The sequence below is a fragment of the Haliaeetus albicilla genome, chromosome 25, assembly GCF_947461875.1.
Source record: "Haliaeetus albicilla chromosome 25, bHalAlb1.1, whole genome shotgun sequence".
NCBI lineage: Eukaryota > Metazoa > Chordata > Aves > Accipitriformes > Accipitridae > Haliaeetus > Haliaeetus albicilla.
Genome location: NC_091507.1, coordinates 19,296,941 through 19,316,244, shown reverse-complemented (window position 1 = coordinate 19,316,244; position 19,304 = coordinate 19,296,941). Strand labels below are relative to the sequence as shown.

At 39.9% G+C, this 19,304-nt stretch overlaps 1 protein-coding gene across 1 annotated transcript in view; it reads right to left on the bottom strand.

Annotated features, from left to right (window-relative positions):
- NCK2 (NCK adaptor protein 2) overlaps nt 1–17,458 on the bottom strand; it is an 85,284-nt gene extending 67,826 nt beyond the window's left edge. Inside the window, exon 1 of the mRNA XM_069770150.1 lies at nt 17,377–17,458. The gene's annotated coding sequence lies outside the window, so the exon portion shown is untranslated. The remainder of the gene's footprint in view (nt 1–17,376) is intronic.
- Between the last annotated feature and the right edge of the window lie 1,846 nt (nt 17,459–19,304).

Sequence of the window (19,304 nt, the reverse complement as noted above, 5' to 3'; positions counted from 1 at the left end):
GATCACTAATGCAGTTCTGAAGAACAGAGTGTTGCACTTATAAACTGCAAAGCTAAATGTTACACACTTTGCATAACTTAAGTTTCAGAAGTCAATTTTGTCTTTGCCACCTAAAAAAGCTGGCTGGCTTCACCACAGAAACATGACTCCTCTTTTCTGCAGAATACAACCTGATGGTAGCTTCAAATGAGCACACTGGGTCTGAGAACCAAACTCAAAGCCATCACAGAGCGAAAACGCCTCCTGTTTGAATAAAGCTTCAGATTCTTGCAGGAAGGATCACCTCAAAGGAGGGTGGTATTGTTTCTTCTTCCAGCCTTTTAATATACCCACAGGCAAAAACCTTCTCTTTCCCATCAATGCTCTCCCCAGAGCTGCGAGGCAGGAGGACTGCCTGGACCTGCTACTTGAAGAAGAGTTACGCTGGCAAGCAGAAGAGTAGGTAATCCGACATAAACACCAGCTTTAAAAAGTTCTTGGCACATGTTACTCAGTCAAATTTATGATGTCAAATTAAAGAATGAGCCATCAGACTAATACACACACATCCGCAAACTCTGAAGGCATCTTGTGTACCTATAGAAAAGCTTTACTGGAAAACAGAATGAGACTGTGGGGTCCTCAAAAATCAACCACAGGACTTCTGTAATTCTCCGCAGGGCAGGATTTCCCCCACAGCTCAAAAGACTGACTCAGGCTAATTACCACCAAATGTTACGAAACAATTCTTCCCTAAAACAAAAAAAACAAAAACCAACCAAAAACACCACCCAAAACAAAACAAAAAACCACCCCACACACCTATGGTTTCAAAGAAAACTTGCAGAACTAAAAGTATGTGTAAATTGATGGCCTGAGGACAGCATGAGTTCTGCTTCAGGTGTACAGAGCTTCTCCAAACAGTACCAACATGTAAACGAGAGTACAAATCTACCAGGGATATATCCTGGTTGCTAGACCACACTATCACATCTTCATTACTGCCATTACCTGCAATATCTAGATTAAAGCTTGGATGGGCATACAATCACAACTTGATTTTATTGCAGAAACATGTGCCAAATTGCCCCTCACTGGTGTCTTCAAAAGGAGAGCTTGGATAGCAGATGTAGTCTTTTAGTAAGCGGCTGGTAAAGACTCCATGCCTTGCGCACAATACGGAGCAGGAGGCTGGTGTGATAACTCACCTGAGAAGGTTGAGCACTGCAAAAGCAGAGGAAGAAACAGGACAAGAGCAGCCAAAACGTAAGAGGAAAAACAGAGAGAGATGCAGAAAGATTTTACACAATTAGCAATTCGCTGCACAGACAGGGAAGGAAAAATACACACACAAGAGCTATGCAGAGTTTAGTTTTCTTAATTAAGCTGACGACAAACCATCAGTTCTAACAGATTTTTTTAAAGTATTCAGAACCATTTGACAGAAAATAAGGGTTGGCTGATAATAGGATGTCTGCACCTAGGCTGATACACTGAAATTTCAGAGATAATAAATTTAAGGAAATTTATAAACAATAAGGGAAACAGACCATCTACACTGAGTACTCACCAAAAGATCTCAGGTTTTAGTTAAGGTTTTGTATTTGACAGCTTAAACTCTAATCCTGAAAGCTAAAATAAAATCCCAGTGAATTTGAACCAGTCTTTTGGAACGGGAAGAATTGCGGAGATTTTTGTTGTTAATTCTGACCCAAGTCAAAGACACCAGATGAAAAGGTTCAGCGTACAGGGATTCTTCAAATGTCTGACTACGTGTTCATTTTGTGATTCTTCAAAGTTTCCTTCCAAAGTTTCTGTAAAGGTGTGAATACACACAGCATTTCTAGAGAAAGTGGGACAAGAGTTTTCAAATGAAGATATGAAGAAAGAGGCCTAACAAATCCACTAATACTCCTCTTAAAACATTTCAAAACCAGTTTCTATACGGACGGAAATTTGAGAAGCATGTTACCATTCTGACACAGAACGCTATGCCTAAAAGTTGTTTTCTGTGGAAAACAGGTAAAGCTAAAAACTCTGAAGTGTCTTTTATTTTATTCCTACCAAAAAAAACAGAAGTTGGATTTCAGAAATGCCAAATCCTTGATCACAAATAAACATTACATTGAGTACATGCTTACTGCTACATACGGTATTACAGAATTTCAAGAGCAAAGAACAATGTCCTAGGGGTTTTTTATTTATACTCCGGAAGTCTTTAAGTGGAGTACAGATATCAACTGAGATTCTGTTAAAAAAGAAGTTTACTTAAATTATTAAAAAAAAATCCCTTGTCTCAGAAAGAGGAAGATCATTTGAAGATGGATTTCAAAAAAAAAAAAAAAAAAAGATATAGTCTTCCCCTCCTAGAAATCTCCCTGAATCTTCAGACAGTTACTCATTGCCCCCCACAAAAGAACATGCTCTCAGCATCAGGAACCCCCCACCCTGTGCCCGTTCATGTTCCTGACCATGATTTCTAACAGGGGAGAGCTGCCCCATAGCTCAGAGCAGGAACGCACACATCCAGATCCCAAGTGCAGCTCCTGGCCCTCCTGCCTGCCACTGGTGATTGACTCTCACCAGAAGATCCATCCTCGCCAAACTGATTTATTAATTAAGAGTGGCCTAATGAATCGGTGTTTTCCAGGAGGAAGGAAAACATTTTTCCACCAGAAGGCTGTGTGACTAAGAACATCAGAAATGTCGGTAATTATAAACACATGTAAAACTGCTGCTTTACATCACTGAATACCATCCCTTCGCTGTCACATTTTTATTGCAACTGGAGTGCACAACACACGCTTTCATTCAAGGTCAGAAACAGCAATTAATGGGTACACGGCAAGTTCAACTGAACTACGGAGATAATCTAACATGGAGGAAACTCACGACCTTATCAAAAGCCTTGGGGTTTCATATGAATCAAAGAGCATAAGGGCTGTGGGTTGGAAGCGGTTATGAACAATTACCGTATCAAGGTACAACACTTTTAAAAAGAAAAATTTAGGGAAATGATTTAGTAGAGTAACATGATTTCCCCTGTGAACTCTCTCTTATTGCTACAGGAAGACAGAATTAATTTTAACAAATTCTACCAGTTAAGCAACTACTAATCACTCAAATTATGTATGTCACAAGTAAGTTTTTTTCCCCCCTCTTTCTGTATGAAGAAAATTTCAAAATTCATTCTTTGATTCTGAAGAAAACTCACAGAATCTGTGTAAGCTTACATGAACACAACTAACCTTAATAAGGAACTACCTTATTACTTTACCCTTTGCAAGGAGATGTTTTTTCTAACCAAAACCTGACACAAGTTCCCCAAACATCTTTTCTGCATTTAGAAAGTTTTCATAGAGTCTCCAGGATTAAAAATAACCCTGGTACAAATATCTCCAGTAATGCTTCCTCAGCTTTTACTAACCAACAAAAGCTTAGGAAATCTGCACATGAAGTACAATCAATACAGAACCTTTTAAGGAGACACAGCATATATAAAAATAACAGTTCAACAATACTTAAGAATTAAGTTCAGGCATTAAAGCCTGAGAGAGAGAGGGTTAGGCACAAAAAGGGTTGGAAATGAAGGATTGAAAATGGTAACAGAGTTGCCAGCAGCAAAAGGATGCTCAGTATTTCTCAGCATCTCCCAGAACAAACACAGTGGCACGTAAACGGACAGACCTGCTGAAATTAGTGCGTATTTTGAAACATAAATTACATCTACACCTTGCTGCATTAGGACAGAAGCTCAGAAATAAGCATGCAATCCCTCCAGCAGGATTTACTTCAAAGCTTCCCCCCCTCCTCTGCCTACAGAGCTCAGCAATAGATAAAATTGAGAATGTGGTTTTCATTCATTTCTTCCAGGCACTCTAAAATTCACACATGCACCTCGGAGTGGCTTGAAATCTGGCATGCCATATGGCAGTGCATTTGTCATTTCCAGAAATATGTTGAATATGGGTTCCAAAGATATAAGGCCCTAATAAAAATAAAAAAAAAAAAAAATTAAAAAAAAAAAAAAAAGGAGAGAGCTCCTGAAGCCAACAGGTTCTGCTCAAACGCCACCAACTTTATACTACATGCAACTAGAGAGCCTGGGCTTTGATCAGGCTTCAAAGAACCTCTTCATTTGCCCCAGAAAATAAATCTGATGTCTTAGCTTGTGGAGGCTCATTTCCCTACTGTTTTGCAACTCTGTAAAGTTATTTACAATTGCCTTAAGTGAGACTGAAGTAGAAATAATACATCAACATCAATACTAGAATTACACAAACACGTTGTACTTGGAGCACAAAATAAATGATTTACAAGCTGCAAAACAGCGGTGAATCAGGATCAAGAGTTTTATGGCTATTTCAGTGTGATCCAACTGAAGAAGAAATAATTACTTCTTCCCATTCCTGCATACAGAGTTTAATGGTGCACATTATGAAGAAACGTTCAAAAAAAAAAAACAGAACAATTAGCAAACAGATTTTTATTTTTTTTTAAACCTGAAAAAGAAATAAGGCTCTCCTGCTGGCTGAAATATTAACACAGTCTCCAAACTCAGTAAATTAGACTGAGATTTCAAAAAAAAAAAAAAAAAAAAAAAAAATTGGTGGAGCTGACCTAAACACCTTGCTGTTGCCAAAATGAGCAAGTCCTGTGCTGTAGGTAGAAAGCAACTAATTCATCCTTTTACTACAATTTCTACTTTCCAAGGTCATCTACTTCCCACTATTTGCAGTCTGTGATGAAATGATCCTTTTTCTTTTTCTAAGAAAGAAAACGTTGATTAGCAAGCAGCAGTCAAATGACATTACATGACCAGAACAACTTTCCTCTTTTTTTTTTCTTTCCCCCTTCCAAGGCTGGAATCACAAAACATGATCTTTTCTGACACAGATACAGAGAAAGAGAAACAGAGAATAATTCACCTTTCTGCTGGCATGCTCAGTTTTACCTTCCTCTCCTTTCTCCTCACGTTGCCTCTTGAAACTAAATTATCTTAGCACACATCTTTTTACCCCAAGGACAAAAATTAACAGCAAGTAGTAACTCTGTTGACAAGAACTGCTTTGGGGGTAGTACTTTATTTTGAAACACACACAGAAATCAAGAAAAATCTTACTCCAGAGGGTTGGATCCTAGAGTCTCTGAAGAACTTCCTGTGTGCATATTCCATAGCAAAATTTGTTTTCAAGACAGTGTATGTATACAATTTATCCAGCATGGGGAGGTGAGCGGAAAGACTGCAAGAAAGTACAGGTGATTCTGTAATCAGAGTCTAATCCAGACCTACTGCAAGGTTTCTAGATATAAGGAAGAAAATCAAGACCATTTTCACCCTAACTGGGAGAGAATACTTGCAAGCACCTAAAAAAAACCCCACCACAAAAAAAAACTTACGGCAGCAGCAACTGGGATATTTAACATAGCACAGACATTGTTCCACTATACTAATCAATCATGTTCATCCAAGACCAGAATCCATTCAGCTGCTCCAGCTGATGAGTGTTTCAGCCATCCAGTGACAAGACTACTGCGTATCTGCCAGTCACATCTCCTAATGATGACAGCGTATCTGCTCATTCTGCTAGAGGCAGTGGGCTTCGAGAAAGCCACGGCTTTTTCCCCAGGCTTAACAAGCACAGAGCCGCCAGCCACTGGTGTTGCCACCTAGGGAAGCTATTCCTAGAAAAGCAAGAAAAACGTGTGGGCTGAGCTGGAAAGACAGTGTAGAAACTAAAGCAAGGAGAAGAGTCCTCTGTAACAAAGAGGTAAGGAAAATCCCCATGTCTGCTAAGATTTAGGTTGATGAGCAGATCTCCAGCCAATACCTGGGTTTTTTACATACACTGAGCTTGTGGGTGGGATGAAAAGCTGCTTTCACATGCTACAGCAAAATTTTACTGTGCCCAGCAGACAAATAAAGTGCACTAAATTTCCTGAACATTTTAATATTCATTGCAAGGCAGAATAAAAACAAACAAAAACCCTACAAAATCTGTACTTTACAGAACTTTCTGTATGTTTTGCAGGTTGCATGGAAACCACTTGGTGATGCTGCCAGAACAATCCAAGAACACAAGTCTGTGTTTGACAGGTCCAGACCTACTGCAAAGAAACAAAAATCCCACATGGGAAGCCTAAGCGAGGGAATGACTTCCGTGTGATAGATGGAGGTATTCCTGGATAATTCAGAAGAAATTTCTTCTTTAATTATTCTTACAAGAAAACATTGGCCATCAGTCTGAAATTCAACTTTTATCATATTCTTAAATCTAGGTCTAGAAAACAGAAAAACAGCTATTGAAGTTACACACACTCTATCATCCTCCCACTGCTACTACTACACTGGCAACAGTAATAGCTGTAACTCTATGTGCCCATATAGGAACACCTATGTAGCTGCAACCCCACGTTTTACCCCTGTCGTCACCAGTTACCTCCTGCTAAGACAGTAAGTCAGCAGTAATTGTCTGTACTAAGACTCTCTGAAGTAACTACATAAGGATAGCAGACAAAGTTTTACAAAATAATGTTAAGAAAGGTTTGATTGTAGTATTAACATTTAATGAATACATTCGTATAGTAATCCGATACAGCAGGTAGATAATTGTCTTCCTGTTAAAACAGGGTTTTAGTCTGTAGGATTTCCTTCCTTTGAAGCAAAAGTGAACAGGCACTGCCAATGACCAGATACTAGCGTAGCTAGATCTAGGATAGCAATCTAGGATTTGCCCAAATCCTAACAAACTACCTTAGATGGACAAAAGTATCTACAATAGCAATTCTCACATTGTCACAACTAAAACGCTGAAGAGACAGAAGAACTGATTCTCAACTATACATACACTTCTTTTAATCACAGTTTTCTTCTTCACATATGTGTTTTTCTTGCCAAAATCCAAAATCTAAGCCTCAGAAAAGTAAACTAAACATATTCGTAAGTAGCTTGAGTGTAACAACTCAGTTGATTAAATATTTGGAAGAATTCGCCTGGTGGCTTTGAAGTGAAGCAGAGGACCAAAGCAGAGCTCTGCAGGTGGTAATATACTCCTTGGGGATCTATCAATAAAATGGTAACAATCCTTTAGCCAAAGCAAAGCCAAGAGATTCAAGATGGGAAATGAAGCTATAAACAGTAAGAACATAGAAGTTTACTTCCTGTACCCAAGGTTAGCAAAGTATTACAACTTTAAGGTACGTGCCAGTAAAGCTATTTTCCTTTCTTACTTACAGATTTAGCCTTTAAGGTGTTCTATGCACTTTTTCAAGCTCTTGCTGCACATTTTAATTTTATACTTAAAGATCTTCCTGCATTCCTAGACAATTCTTATTATTTTGCTTTGATGCTTTTTTCCTTGGATGTTTTCCAGATGAAGCTCTAAATTGAAGTTCAGCAGAAAAACGATCAGAGCACTACATTTCAATAACAGAAGCATTGAAAATGTGGCCTTCAGTGTATTAAACTCATTGCTGGAAGCTACATATGAAAATATATTACCCACCTCAGAAAACTCTCCATTGTTATAATTTGGTCATTTCACACACCAGTGATCAATCTCAGCTGAGCATATTCTGTAGGTCCACACATAATGATAAAAAATTAGACGTAACAGAGAAAAATTAAAGCCCTTCCTTGGTGAACAAGTTTATTCACCTAGTGATTTCATATAAAAATCACTTTTCTACTGCTTCTTAGTATGAAGCTAAACAAGCTGAAGATATATAAATTGTTGATTACAAGGGTCAATGACTCAGCAACCTCCATTATGTCCACTTTGCAGCAAAAGCAAAGAATCAACTTTAAAACACAATCTTAGAAGCATGCCCAAATAAACATTCTTCTTCCAAAAAAGCTACATACATATTCAATACTACTAGCTGTAAATCACGCATCCCTTGTCCAACTCTCCTTAAACTCACGATTTCTATTCCCCAACTCACTCTCCTTTACCTACCCTTAGAAATTTAAAAGTTTCAGACTGGCGTTGCATATAAAAGCCTCAGAATCAGTGGTTGTCACAAATCATATTACACACACATCTGCAAGCCGAAAACCCCAGGCTACGTTTCAGCACAGAAGAACAGAGACTTTTCATAACAGCAATGCTCTGGAGAAGTATTACTAAGAAGAGAATATCCAGCTATTGGGAAACAGAAAAGTTAGATTGCTTCTGCTGTCCCCCAGCTCCCTATCACACCGAGATCCAGCGCAGGACCTCATCACATACTTCGCACTAGGGCAGCTCTCCCATGCTAAAGAGTGGGCAAGCAGGAGGAAGATGCTGCATAGGGAAGAAAAGTACAGTGCTATTTTCATACAATTCATGTTAGTCCAAAGCCAGCTCACGCTGGTAAATCCTACCCCAATTTAGACTACAGTGGTATTCAAAAATTAAGTTCAGATTTAGTGAGTAATTCCCAAATACCAGGTTGCAGGCATATACGTACGTAGGCAGAAAAAGAAAACATGATATTCAACAGAATAACCTGTAAGGCACCGTGTACTTACTCCCAGCCTGAGCAGATAAAGCAAACAACCTTATTTCATGCAACTACATGCTTAGAATAGTGAGCCAACAAAACAAGAACAAAAACATCTCCATCCAAATCCTATTCACAGCTGTTAATTTAATGGAAAGACTCTTTCAACATGAAAAATACATGAGTAATAGCCTCCACAGCAACTTTAAAGAGCAGACCGTTAGACAAGGGGCTTCATAACGCAGCGGCTGGATGCCATTCAGCTACCTGACAGCCTCTAAGTCGCTTGGAAAAAGTGAATTAATAAGAAGACATGTATTTCTACAGCAATGACCAGTGCCCCCTGGTACTGCAAAGAGAGCAGAAGGGAAACGGGGGGAAGGAGGCAGATTCGGATGCTTTGAAAGAGAGATTAGAGCAAGGGCATGATTCAAGACAATGTATGATGATCACTCTCACACAGAAGCTGCAGGAACATAAAGACTTCTCCACAGGATGGTTACACACCTTCATTTTAGCCTTCCGTAAATTTACAATATTTTAAAACAACTGTACTGAAAATGATACAAAAACAATGTAAAACATTCGCTCACAACTTTTCTCTGTGTGAAAATGCTTCTTTTCATTTAGTGAAAGACATTTATTGACTGAAACATGTGGGAGCCCACACCAATACCCTAATGCAATGCCAGAACGTAGTCATGGAAGAAGAAAGTTTAAAACAATTATGCAGACATGTTCTATGCGAGGGTCCGCAAGTGTGGATAATCTGTCCTCATTTCAGAAACATCATCAACTGTATTTTTGAACATCATTTTTAACTGCAATATTTCAGTCAAATCTTGCTCATTTTATTCCCAAATGAGCATAATCATGCTAGACAGGATACAGGGGTTTTTAGTTTTATCTAATTTTCTTTTTAATTTGCTGAAATATTTCTGCCATATGAATGGATTACAGACAACACAAAGACACATCCACTCACAATCAAGGCCATTCCCAATCCTATGTACAAAACACTGCAAAACAGAAAAGGAGGAAAAAGACTAAAAAAGCCACAAAGCAGAGGTGATCGCCATCTGCTTAGATAACATGACAATCAATGTATGCGCCAACTAAATTAAAGTTTTTCTAGAATGAAGATCAAATATTTAAGACTTTGTAAAATAAAATGGTATTTCCCTAAGAAAATCTAGAGGTGCATCTACACAACCACCAAAACTATGAATTACATTGATACCAGGGGCAAGTATTCTTACTGGGTTTTGGATTGTTGATGGGGTTTTTGGGGGTTGGGTTTGTTGGGGTTTTCTTACATCTAGTAGGCACCACAATTTTAGGACGGTGTCAGCAATTTAACCCGCTGAAACCTGCCTGCTTAACACCAGGCACGGCGTCTTGCAAGGTGGGCACATCGCTTCCATTCAAAAAGCTGGTCCCAGAAAAACGGGGCAGAAGCCAGCAGAAATGAGAGCCGAGGGCTGCTGCCAGGCAGGCAGCAGGCAGGGCAGGCAGCAGGCAGGGCAGGCAGGATGGACCAGCGGGGTGGCAGAGGGAGGTCACAGCTGCCTGCTGCCAGCACTGCCCAGGCAGACAGAGCAGGGACTCACCTGCAGGCAGGATGGGCGCTGCCTGAGGGTTGGGGCTTGAAAGGCAACACCTGATTATTTTTTTTTATTTTTTTCCCCCCACCTGGCTGGGATGAGAGCCAACCAGGGGACATGATTGGAGCTGTTTGATACCGCATTTCGTTTTCCTGGGTTTTGAGCTGCTCACAGTTTAGAAGCCCTGCCCTACACTTTTATCAACCCCTCCCCACGTATCTGTGGAGCATGGGAGACCTGGGGGACACCAGCTCTTCCCTCATCCTTACCAGCTCCTTTGCCAAACACGTTCGGTTCAGGCATTGTAAAACGATTTCTAACCTGCCAAATGCACCTGGAATTAGCAATGCCAAGCTGTTCTCTACACAATCAACAAGAAAAAGGCTGTATGAGCACAAGTTAGTTGATTATTATCTTGCTGATCTATGGTCTATATATACATATGGACTCCTCCCAGGTTTTTCTGTAACTGAAGTGACTTGATAGTATAGCAACAGGTGCTCTACCTCAACCATCAGAAAAATTACCTTCTCTCTAGTGTAACTCCACCTTGGCTCACCTGCATTCACAATTCACTGACATAAGACTCAGGATTGCTATCTTTGAAGAATGAAGCATTTAAAATTTTACTACCTCCTTAGCAAGCACAGTATAATCTACTGAATACCAAGCTGCTTCTAACGCTGTGTACACTCAGTAATGGTATGCATGCCATTGCTGCAGAAGAGTAAGGCAATGTCCATTAATTCAGATTGCAGTTATGTATGGTATCTTCTTTTAACCATGAGTATGTCACTTATGTTATCTCAAAGGAATCCAAATGACCAACTACTTAACCGCTAAAATTATCCATTCAGAAAGAAGAAAAAAATCAAAGAACAGAACAGATAAATCATAAGGGCAAGCTGAAATGACTTTTATCATAGAAGATTGAAACTAAGTCTAGTTGCATTGCTAAACAATTTATTATAGTTAAAATGGGGGGGGGGAAGAGTTTTAAAAATTGTTTATTTCGGTGATCTGCATTAATACACTTATCTTCAAACCTCGATTCCTCCAAAATAGATATTATAACCCTCAATGCATTTAAGGGCTTTTCCTGCATCGCATTTTAATTTTCTGCTTCCATACAGTCTGGTTTTCTGTTTTAAATTCTAGGTTTCCGTATTTTAAAATTAAACACCAAACTAAACCATTCCTTGTTTTCCCCCATGAGGAACTAACCTCCTTTTTCCATCAACTTAAGCAGGCATTATACCAAGCACTGCCTGATCCATCCCTGTTCTTTAACATCTCAAGTATTATCATTCATTAAACAACGCTAAACTACTAGCAGTCCCACTGACACTATGGGACTGCTGATAGAGTAACGTAATACACAATGTATAGGTGCAAAGTCTGTCTGTAAAAGTAAGCTGGCTATGTGACACTGCAGGCAGAAGTTCAACATGCAATTTAACATACATGTCATGACAAGTTAAAGAATGTATAACTAAAAAAGAGTTGACCTGCAATGTAATTGTGGTTCTTGTCTTGAAAAGACGTACTTATGGCTCAGCTTCATGCTTCGTAAATAAGAGATGTTCGTTCCAATAGGACCACTAGCGGTACTAAGCACATGCTCGCATTTTCACAGGGCCACAGCAACAGTGGGAAAAGCTGGGATACAAGACAAAGAATGAACATTTTGGCAAAGCCGCAACGTTGCATCTTCCTGACGTTCCAGAGCAGCAAAAGGAATATCTGAGCAAAATAAATATCCAGGATCTCCTGTCAGCAGAACCGGAAAAGATCCTAAAGGAATACAACCATCAGTATTACAAGACAGGACTAACAGCAGAAGACACACATCGCCGCAATAACAACATTACAGAGACTTTAATAGTTTTCTGTCATAGGAGGTCTATAACATTTCAGTTCATTACGATTCCCCATGCATCCCTTAAGAGCCTCAGAGCTCAATAAAAACGATGTGTCATATTTTGATACTTGTGCTAAACACAAAGCTTTATTATTACCAGTGTTTAAACCCAATACAATCTACACAGTCCTTACTGAGATATCTGATTAAATTTCTAATATTCATGAACTAGAATTTTAATATTGAATGCTCAAAATGATTTAAGTCTTCTGATGTAACGAAACATAAGTCATTCAGTGTCAAGTGGAAGGCAGATCCTTTATTATAGCATTAATTATTTTGGATATTAGCATTAATTTCTTTCTCTATTTGAATTAAATGGAATTCAAAACAGTGTGAATTTATGAATAGTCCACAATATAATTATTTCTATATTATCCCTGCAGCACTAGCAGAAAGACTGCCTACAGACCTGAAAGTCTAAAGGAAGGAGATTGATCATCAATTTTTCTTTTAATCTTTTTTCTGAAAGACAGGAAAGGTGAAGCTCAATGTTTATATTCTAAATGGCTTACGCTCTTTTTTTGATGTGGAAATATACGTCTATAAATGCCATCTACATATTTTCGTATTCAACACGCAATGATTAAAAGGAAAACACATTTAAGCAAGATATACCATACCCAATTTCTTTTACAACTGGAACAAAAACATTCTTAATTAAAACCACAAAGCTGCAAAAATAGCAGGGACTTTTACAAAATTTCAATACTCACTGGGAAAAACACTACGTCTTAACTTGCATTTCCAAAGTTGCTACGTGCACAGGATTTCAAGGAGTTCTGGTAGAAAGGACTAATTAAAGATACAAACACGGTACCTTTTTTCCAGCAGCTAAATGGTACCAATTTTTAATTAACTTACGTTACAGGTATAGCCAGACAGTACTGCTAACAAAAAATAACTAACAACTATAAATAAATAATTAAATACAACCCCACTCATGTAAAACTGCTGTTCGCAGATCATCCAAGTCAAAGTTACCAGAATGCTAGATACTCAAGGACCATAACCCAGCACAACATTCCCATACAAAACACAAAAAAAAAAAAAAGAAAAAAAAAAATCAGTATTTACAGGTTTTTATCCAACTTTACAAGACTTCTGCAGTCTGGTTAAACCAGAAACAGCTGTCCAACTGAAATTGCAACTTTACAAATAAACAACAGCCAAGGCTAAAAATAAGCCAAACAAACCATCTGTGCCACTGCCCCTGTTCGCAGCCCATATACACAGGTGTCAGCTCCCGTCCCTGCACTCCACAGCAGAACTAGCATGGGGTGTTTGTATCATCACCAACCGATAGCACTAACACAGAATGAAAAATCAGTGAATAAAGCGCTCACTTCCGACCTAAAAAATACTCAACACTTGTCCTTCTGGTTTTGCTGAAGTTCTTACTAAAAACACTGAAAGCATCTAAATCATACACACCTTTTAAGTGGCTGGATCAATTCCAAACACCTTTTTTTTTTCTTCTACCAATCTAGCAAGCAAACTTTCAATCTAAAGTTACCAATTAAATTTTCAACACACACTAAATCTGTTTAAAACAAAACAAACAAAAACCCAAAGGGCATTTGTTTTTCCACCTGAACTCAAAACCAAGAAAAAGCCTGAAGTAAGTTTTGCTAAGCCAGGCGGCAACGTGCATTTGCAGCAGCCCAAGTCTCCTGTGGTGGAATCCAGAATCCTTGACATGTCATCATTCAAGATCTGTCAAATTTGATAACGTTCTGTGTGTGTCTGGAGGGACACCATCCATTCAGGGAAATGAATGTGTGATTTGTTGTCATGACAGCTATCAAAATTCAGCCCAAGAACACATCATACAGCCACGTATCTCTCCTTCTGCATTAAAAGGTTGAAAAATACTTTCCTCATCGTCATCCGAAATATCATTAGGGTGTCAACTAAGAAGTCAACTCCCTTGGAACAGTGGTAGCCCAGGTCAGCACTGGGAGCCAAGCCCAACACACAATGGATGCGGGAGAAAACGAGTGTGATGAATACGCTGCTACTGCAACAACAGGAAGGAAAAACCTTGCAGCCGTGCTATGCTGAGGGTGTTCCTATTCCATTAAAACCAAGAGGTCAGTCCGATCGATGCTTGGGACTCCTCTCCTCTGGTATCAGTGGCACAGTTTGCTAAACAGGAGGCTTAATTTATTGCTGTTCCTTGAATTGTTTTATTAGTTCAGAATGCCCTAAAGAAATTCAGAGTAATACACCAATTTAACTCTCCATACGTAGAGGAAGTTTTAACAGGATTTAGTGCTCCTCTTCTCCCCTAAACCTCTGAAGGGACTACTCATGAACTGCTTTGTTTTACTGTATAGTTAACTAAAGACTTAATTGGTATACAAAAAGGATTATTTCAGCCAACTTAAATTTGACAAGAAAGACAAGTTAGAAAATCCCAATATATTTAACTTATACTTTGTGTGCTTAATGCATTTCCTTTCTAAATCTTCCCACCCTGCAAGCCTCTATTCTCATTTTGAAAGAAAGATTCTAAAACAGTGTTTAATGACTTTTTAAAAATAATATAAATAAGGACAGTATAGTTACATCAGGAGAGAAATAGACTAGGTTTTTTTTAAACAGCTTACTTTTATTTTCTTAAAAATAAAAAGTTGGGGTTTTTTGGGTTTTGGTTTGGTTTTTTTTCCTAAATGCTGCACTGCTAGCAGAACCAGAATCTCATCCCAACATAAGCAGAAAAGCACCTGCTTTTGCTAACCCTCCTCCCATTCTCCTGCAGGGTCTGATGGCTCCTCTGTATTCACATGGAGCTGATCCAGTGTAACCCGTAGGGAAAGACAGCCAAGAGACAGCACTCAGCTAAAAGCAGCTTCTCACACCATAAGAGGACATGACCCAGTTCACCTGTGTCAGGAAGAGCATTCGCAGCCTCTAGCCTCTTGCTAAACTTTGGTACCCACTTCCACACCACTGTCACTTCTCCTTATTAAGGCTCCCACAAATACTCTGATCACTTCTAGAACTCAGAAACTTTAAATGGCTCGGAAGGCTAAAATCTGCCTTTTTTCGAAAGAAGTAATAATCTGAAGGCCTGCTCATTTATTTTTGGTTATTGATCCATTTTGGCTAAAGAGTCCAGCCCTGACACAGCAAACGCTATCCACATCGCTTCCAAAGACCACAGGTTAGATACCCGCTGGAGCGACAGAAGAAGAAAGCACTCTACCTATCAAAAGAGCACAACCTGCTGAAACACAACAGTAATGAGTTACCATGTAACCATATTTTGGGGTTTGTTTGTGGGGTTTTTTTAATTAAAAAATCTTCTTGGAAACAAAGTTTATATTTCATTTGATTTAAAAAAAAATTTTTAAAAAAAGGAGGTTGCCCAAGAAGTTTACTACCTGATTTTGTAAACATACTAAATATACCAGTTTTAGCTAATAAAATTTCAGGTATACTCTATCTGTGGTGTATCTCACTACCTGTTTTTGCACCTATTTCTACAGTTGTGTGTACTCTGCAGTTAGTAACTTAGATGAGCTGAGGAAAACTAGATCAAGTTTCTCCAGCCTAAATTGAAAACACACCTGTATTGCATTTTATTTTGCATCTGTATTCTGTCATGATTGTAAGAGAAGCAACATTTTTGAGAATTCAGGTATCTACCAAGAGTCCCAGCATGTTCACCCCACAGTCTACTTCACAGAATAATCAATATTAGTTACATGTCACCATATTAATACTTGTTAATGAGATCCGGACCAAATCCAGCACAACAAACCTACAGAGGAAAAAAGCCTCTAAGCCACAAAGTTTGTTTCTACAACTTTGAACAAATACTGGCTATACAAGCATACCTGAGCTTCCACTCTAACAGATGGTTTTTTTAGCACGAGTATTTCTAAAACTTTACTGACACTGGGTTATTGTGCATAGCTGCAGTAATTGAAAATGCAATGGGTTGCTATTCTCTAATCAAGATTTATTCCTCTGCACCTGCATTCTTAAAATTTACAATACTCATATTAAAGCTTAAAAACATACACTGCCAGGCCACCCCACTGCACACAAAGTTATTTATGCTGGGTTTAAAATATGAACTCACTTCATTAACAGTGAGAAACAAATTCATTTGTTGTGTCACATATATTTAATGGAATATAAGAATGTGTATTTCATATTTCAATGCACTTCCAATTTACTCATTTCATTAGCATTTATGAAACAATTAAGAATCCTTATGATGGGGAAAAAAAGATTACTCCAAGAAAAAAAACAACTCAACACTTGAAAGAATTACTTTACCCACCACTGAACAGAGCAACGGTTTAATTGGGCAGAACACCGACGACTACGTTATTATGAGGAAACTAATGGGCCTAAATGAATCGGCAAGAAAAATTTAAATGGAACTACCTAAAACAGAAATGAGCTTAGGATTCCTGGGCCGACATTCATAAATTTGCAAAGCAAAACAAACAGAAAAGTCATTTTTCAAAAGGTGTAAGTCACCAGGATCTCATGCAGTACCTTTTTCAGAAGGCTGAACAACGGTGCATGGGTTAAACGAACAGCACAGGCCTCATTTCTACGCTTTAGGAGGAAGAAACAATGCTACTTCCCACATTACAAACACCACCCCGGTTCTCTCTGAAGGTCTTCCACTCCAGGAACTAATAAGGATTCTTGACTTTCACTCTGTGGAAACTATTGTTCTGCGACATTCTGTATACCTAGTAAATACAAGGACAAAGTGTATTGCCTTTAAGTTTATTATTTCAGTAGAAGTAGAAGGCAGCTTTCCTGCAGAGCGCCTCAACTCTCCTCCTCTTCAACAAGCCAGATGACCTACTTCAGGGAAGCAGGGTGTCCAGCGACAAGCGCCCAGCACCTTGCCCTGGGTCTGACTAAACTAACCGAAACACGATAACATCTGGTTTCACAGCCAGTTTTCAGCCATCTAAAAACTCCTTCAAACACCTCTAATAAATCCCCACCAGCAATCCCCCTTCCTCAAAACACAGAGCAGGGGGGTGGGGGGAATATCCACAGCTTAGAAACCATCAGTCCGATGCAAACGGGAAACATTTTCTAGAACGTACGCTTCAGATTCAAAGATGCCTTGGTTTTGATTTCAAACCTGCAGCAAGTAAATTGATACAGCACCTGTCTCCATGAGTCTGGAAGCAGCTTTTATGCTCAAGGAGCATGAAAAACACAGATACTCTGGGTAGTTTCGCTGCTGCTCAAGACCATGACCAGCAAACAAAGCTATCTGGGCATTGCTTTTTGAGTTGCTACTGTTGCAGCTTCTACGGAGGAAAGCCATGAGCTCTGCAAAGCCAACAGCAACACAAGGTACAAAAAACAAAGGCTGGAAAAGAAGCAGACACCGCTGACCTTGTCCCTCTTCTTTAGCTGACAGTAGATGCGAGGTGACACATAAGAGAGCAAATACCTTTCCTTATGCTCCCACACAGCTAGCCAGGAAACTATAGAAGAAAAGAGAGGAAGGGGAGATAATAAGTTCCCTTTCCACTGCAGTAACAAGCCAAAGGCTGAAGTTTTGAATTTATCGTATATTCAGTAGCAAGGATGTAATAAAAAGGACCATCCAGACAACCAAGGAGTAACTCTGCTGTTGGTTTTGGAAAAATACAGCAAAAGAGATTTTGTGGATCATTATACGACAACAGCAATCAGAAATGTCATCTGGTAGCAGTAAAAGGCCAATACAACAGCGAACGTTGCAATGACAGAACGACAGCAATGAGAGTTAACATCATAACGAGTCTGTATCTGTTTCATGGCCTATATAAAAATATTTGCTAATTACAGTCTTGATCTTCTCGGTACAGGTGCCTTCTATCTCTACACTTATTCACTGTTCCCGAAAGTGACATCTTCTGTCAAAGTCTCCAGAAGCAAGTCAGTTACAAAGACAACGCGATCTGCTTAACTGCTTAGGCTGACTTGGGTCAGACAGAGGATTTCAATTTCCAGAGTTGTGAAATCAGTATTTCTACAAAGCAACAACATTATTTTACTTCAGAAGTTATAATCCTAAAAATGGAAACACAGTACCATTAACATCACCTATGTGGTGCTAACTGCTTCAGGTTCCTAAAAAGCAGTGGCAAAACAAGTACTTTCAAACAGAAATTCTTCATTCGCTCCTACCCAGTGAGCCCTTTCAAATTCCTCCATATTAAGTTACCAGCCTGAACTCCCGATGATACAAACCACGCGTGGTTAGGCCATGAAAATTTGTTTTTACAAAGGCCACTACCGCAGTTCATGAAAGAGAAGTCTGACTCTCCTACGTTGAGCTGCTACAACAGTAGCGGTATGTTCCTCAGAAACAAACATTGCTTCACAGCAAGGGGAAGAAACGCTGTTCAGCTAAAGAACGCTTCAAATTCTTGCCGAGGTTCGGCCAGCATTCAAGTTTTAAAGTCACAAAAGAACAAGACCCCTCTGAGTCAAATGCTACATGAAATTCACGGAATAACCCTGATACATGCAGAGGGCCACATGCACTGTTAAAAAAACCAACCATGGGAGACGTTAACATAGGAACCAGAGTCGAGAGGCACTCGCGATTAGCCAGTCGCAGGTCAGACCTGAATTACAAACCTGAACCCCGATCTGACAACTTTATCTGGGGTGGGCCACAGCACCCAGCCTGCCAGCAAGGGGTACCTGTTAGCGTGGGCACATTTTTAATTAAAAACAGGATGAAAAGACTTAGAAGCTTAAGTAATTTCCCTGCCAAAACAACCAGGGATGCGCTTTACCAAAGAATCGGTATGCGAGGTATAATTTTACCTTTATTTTTTTATTTTTCTCTTTTTTTTTTTTTTTGAGCTTTACGTCCTTTACCTACATCAGCCCCGACCCGGGGGGGGGGGGGGAAGCATACTGCACCGTGCTCCTCCAGAAGCCCACCACCACCACCTTCAGCCCTCGTGAAGTCGGGAAGGGAAAAGAACGAAGAAAAAACAGACCCGGGGGTCCCCGGGGGCCGTACCCCACTGTGACCGCCCGCCCCGCACCGCGGCCGCGCTCCCGCCCGGGAAACTTTCGGTTGCGCCGCGCTCCGGCCGGGAGGCGCTGCCCGATTTCCCCCGCCTCCGTTCGCCCGACCGAAAGGGGGGGGGGACGGGGAAAGCGGGGTGTCCCGACTCGCCCCGCTACCCCCCCCCCGGGCAGAACGGCGGGTGGCACAAAGCAGCGGCTGTCACACACGCACTCACAAGAGGCAACTCCGGAGGATGAGGAGGAGCCGACCCCGACACCCCCCAACACAACACACACACACCCCCCCC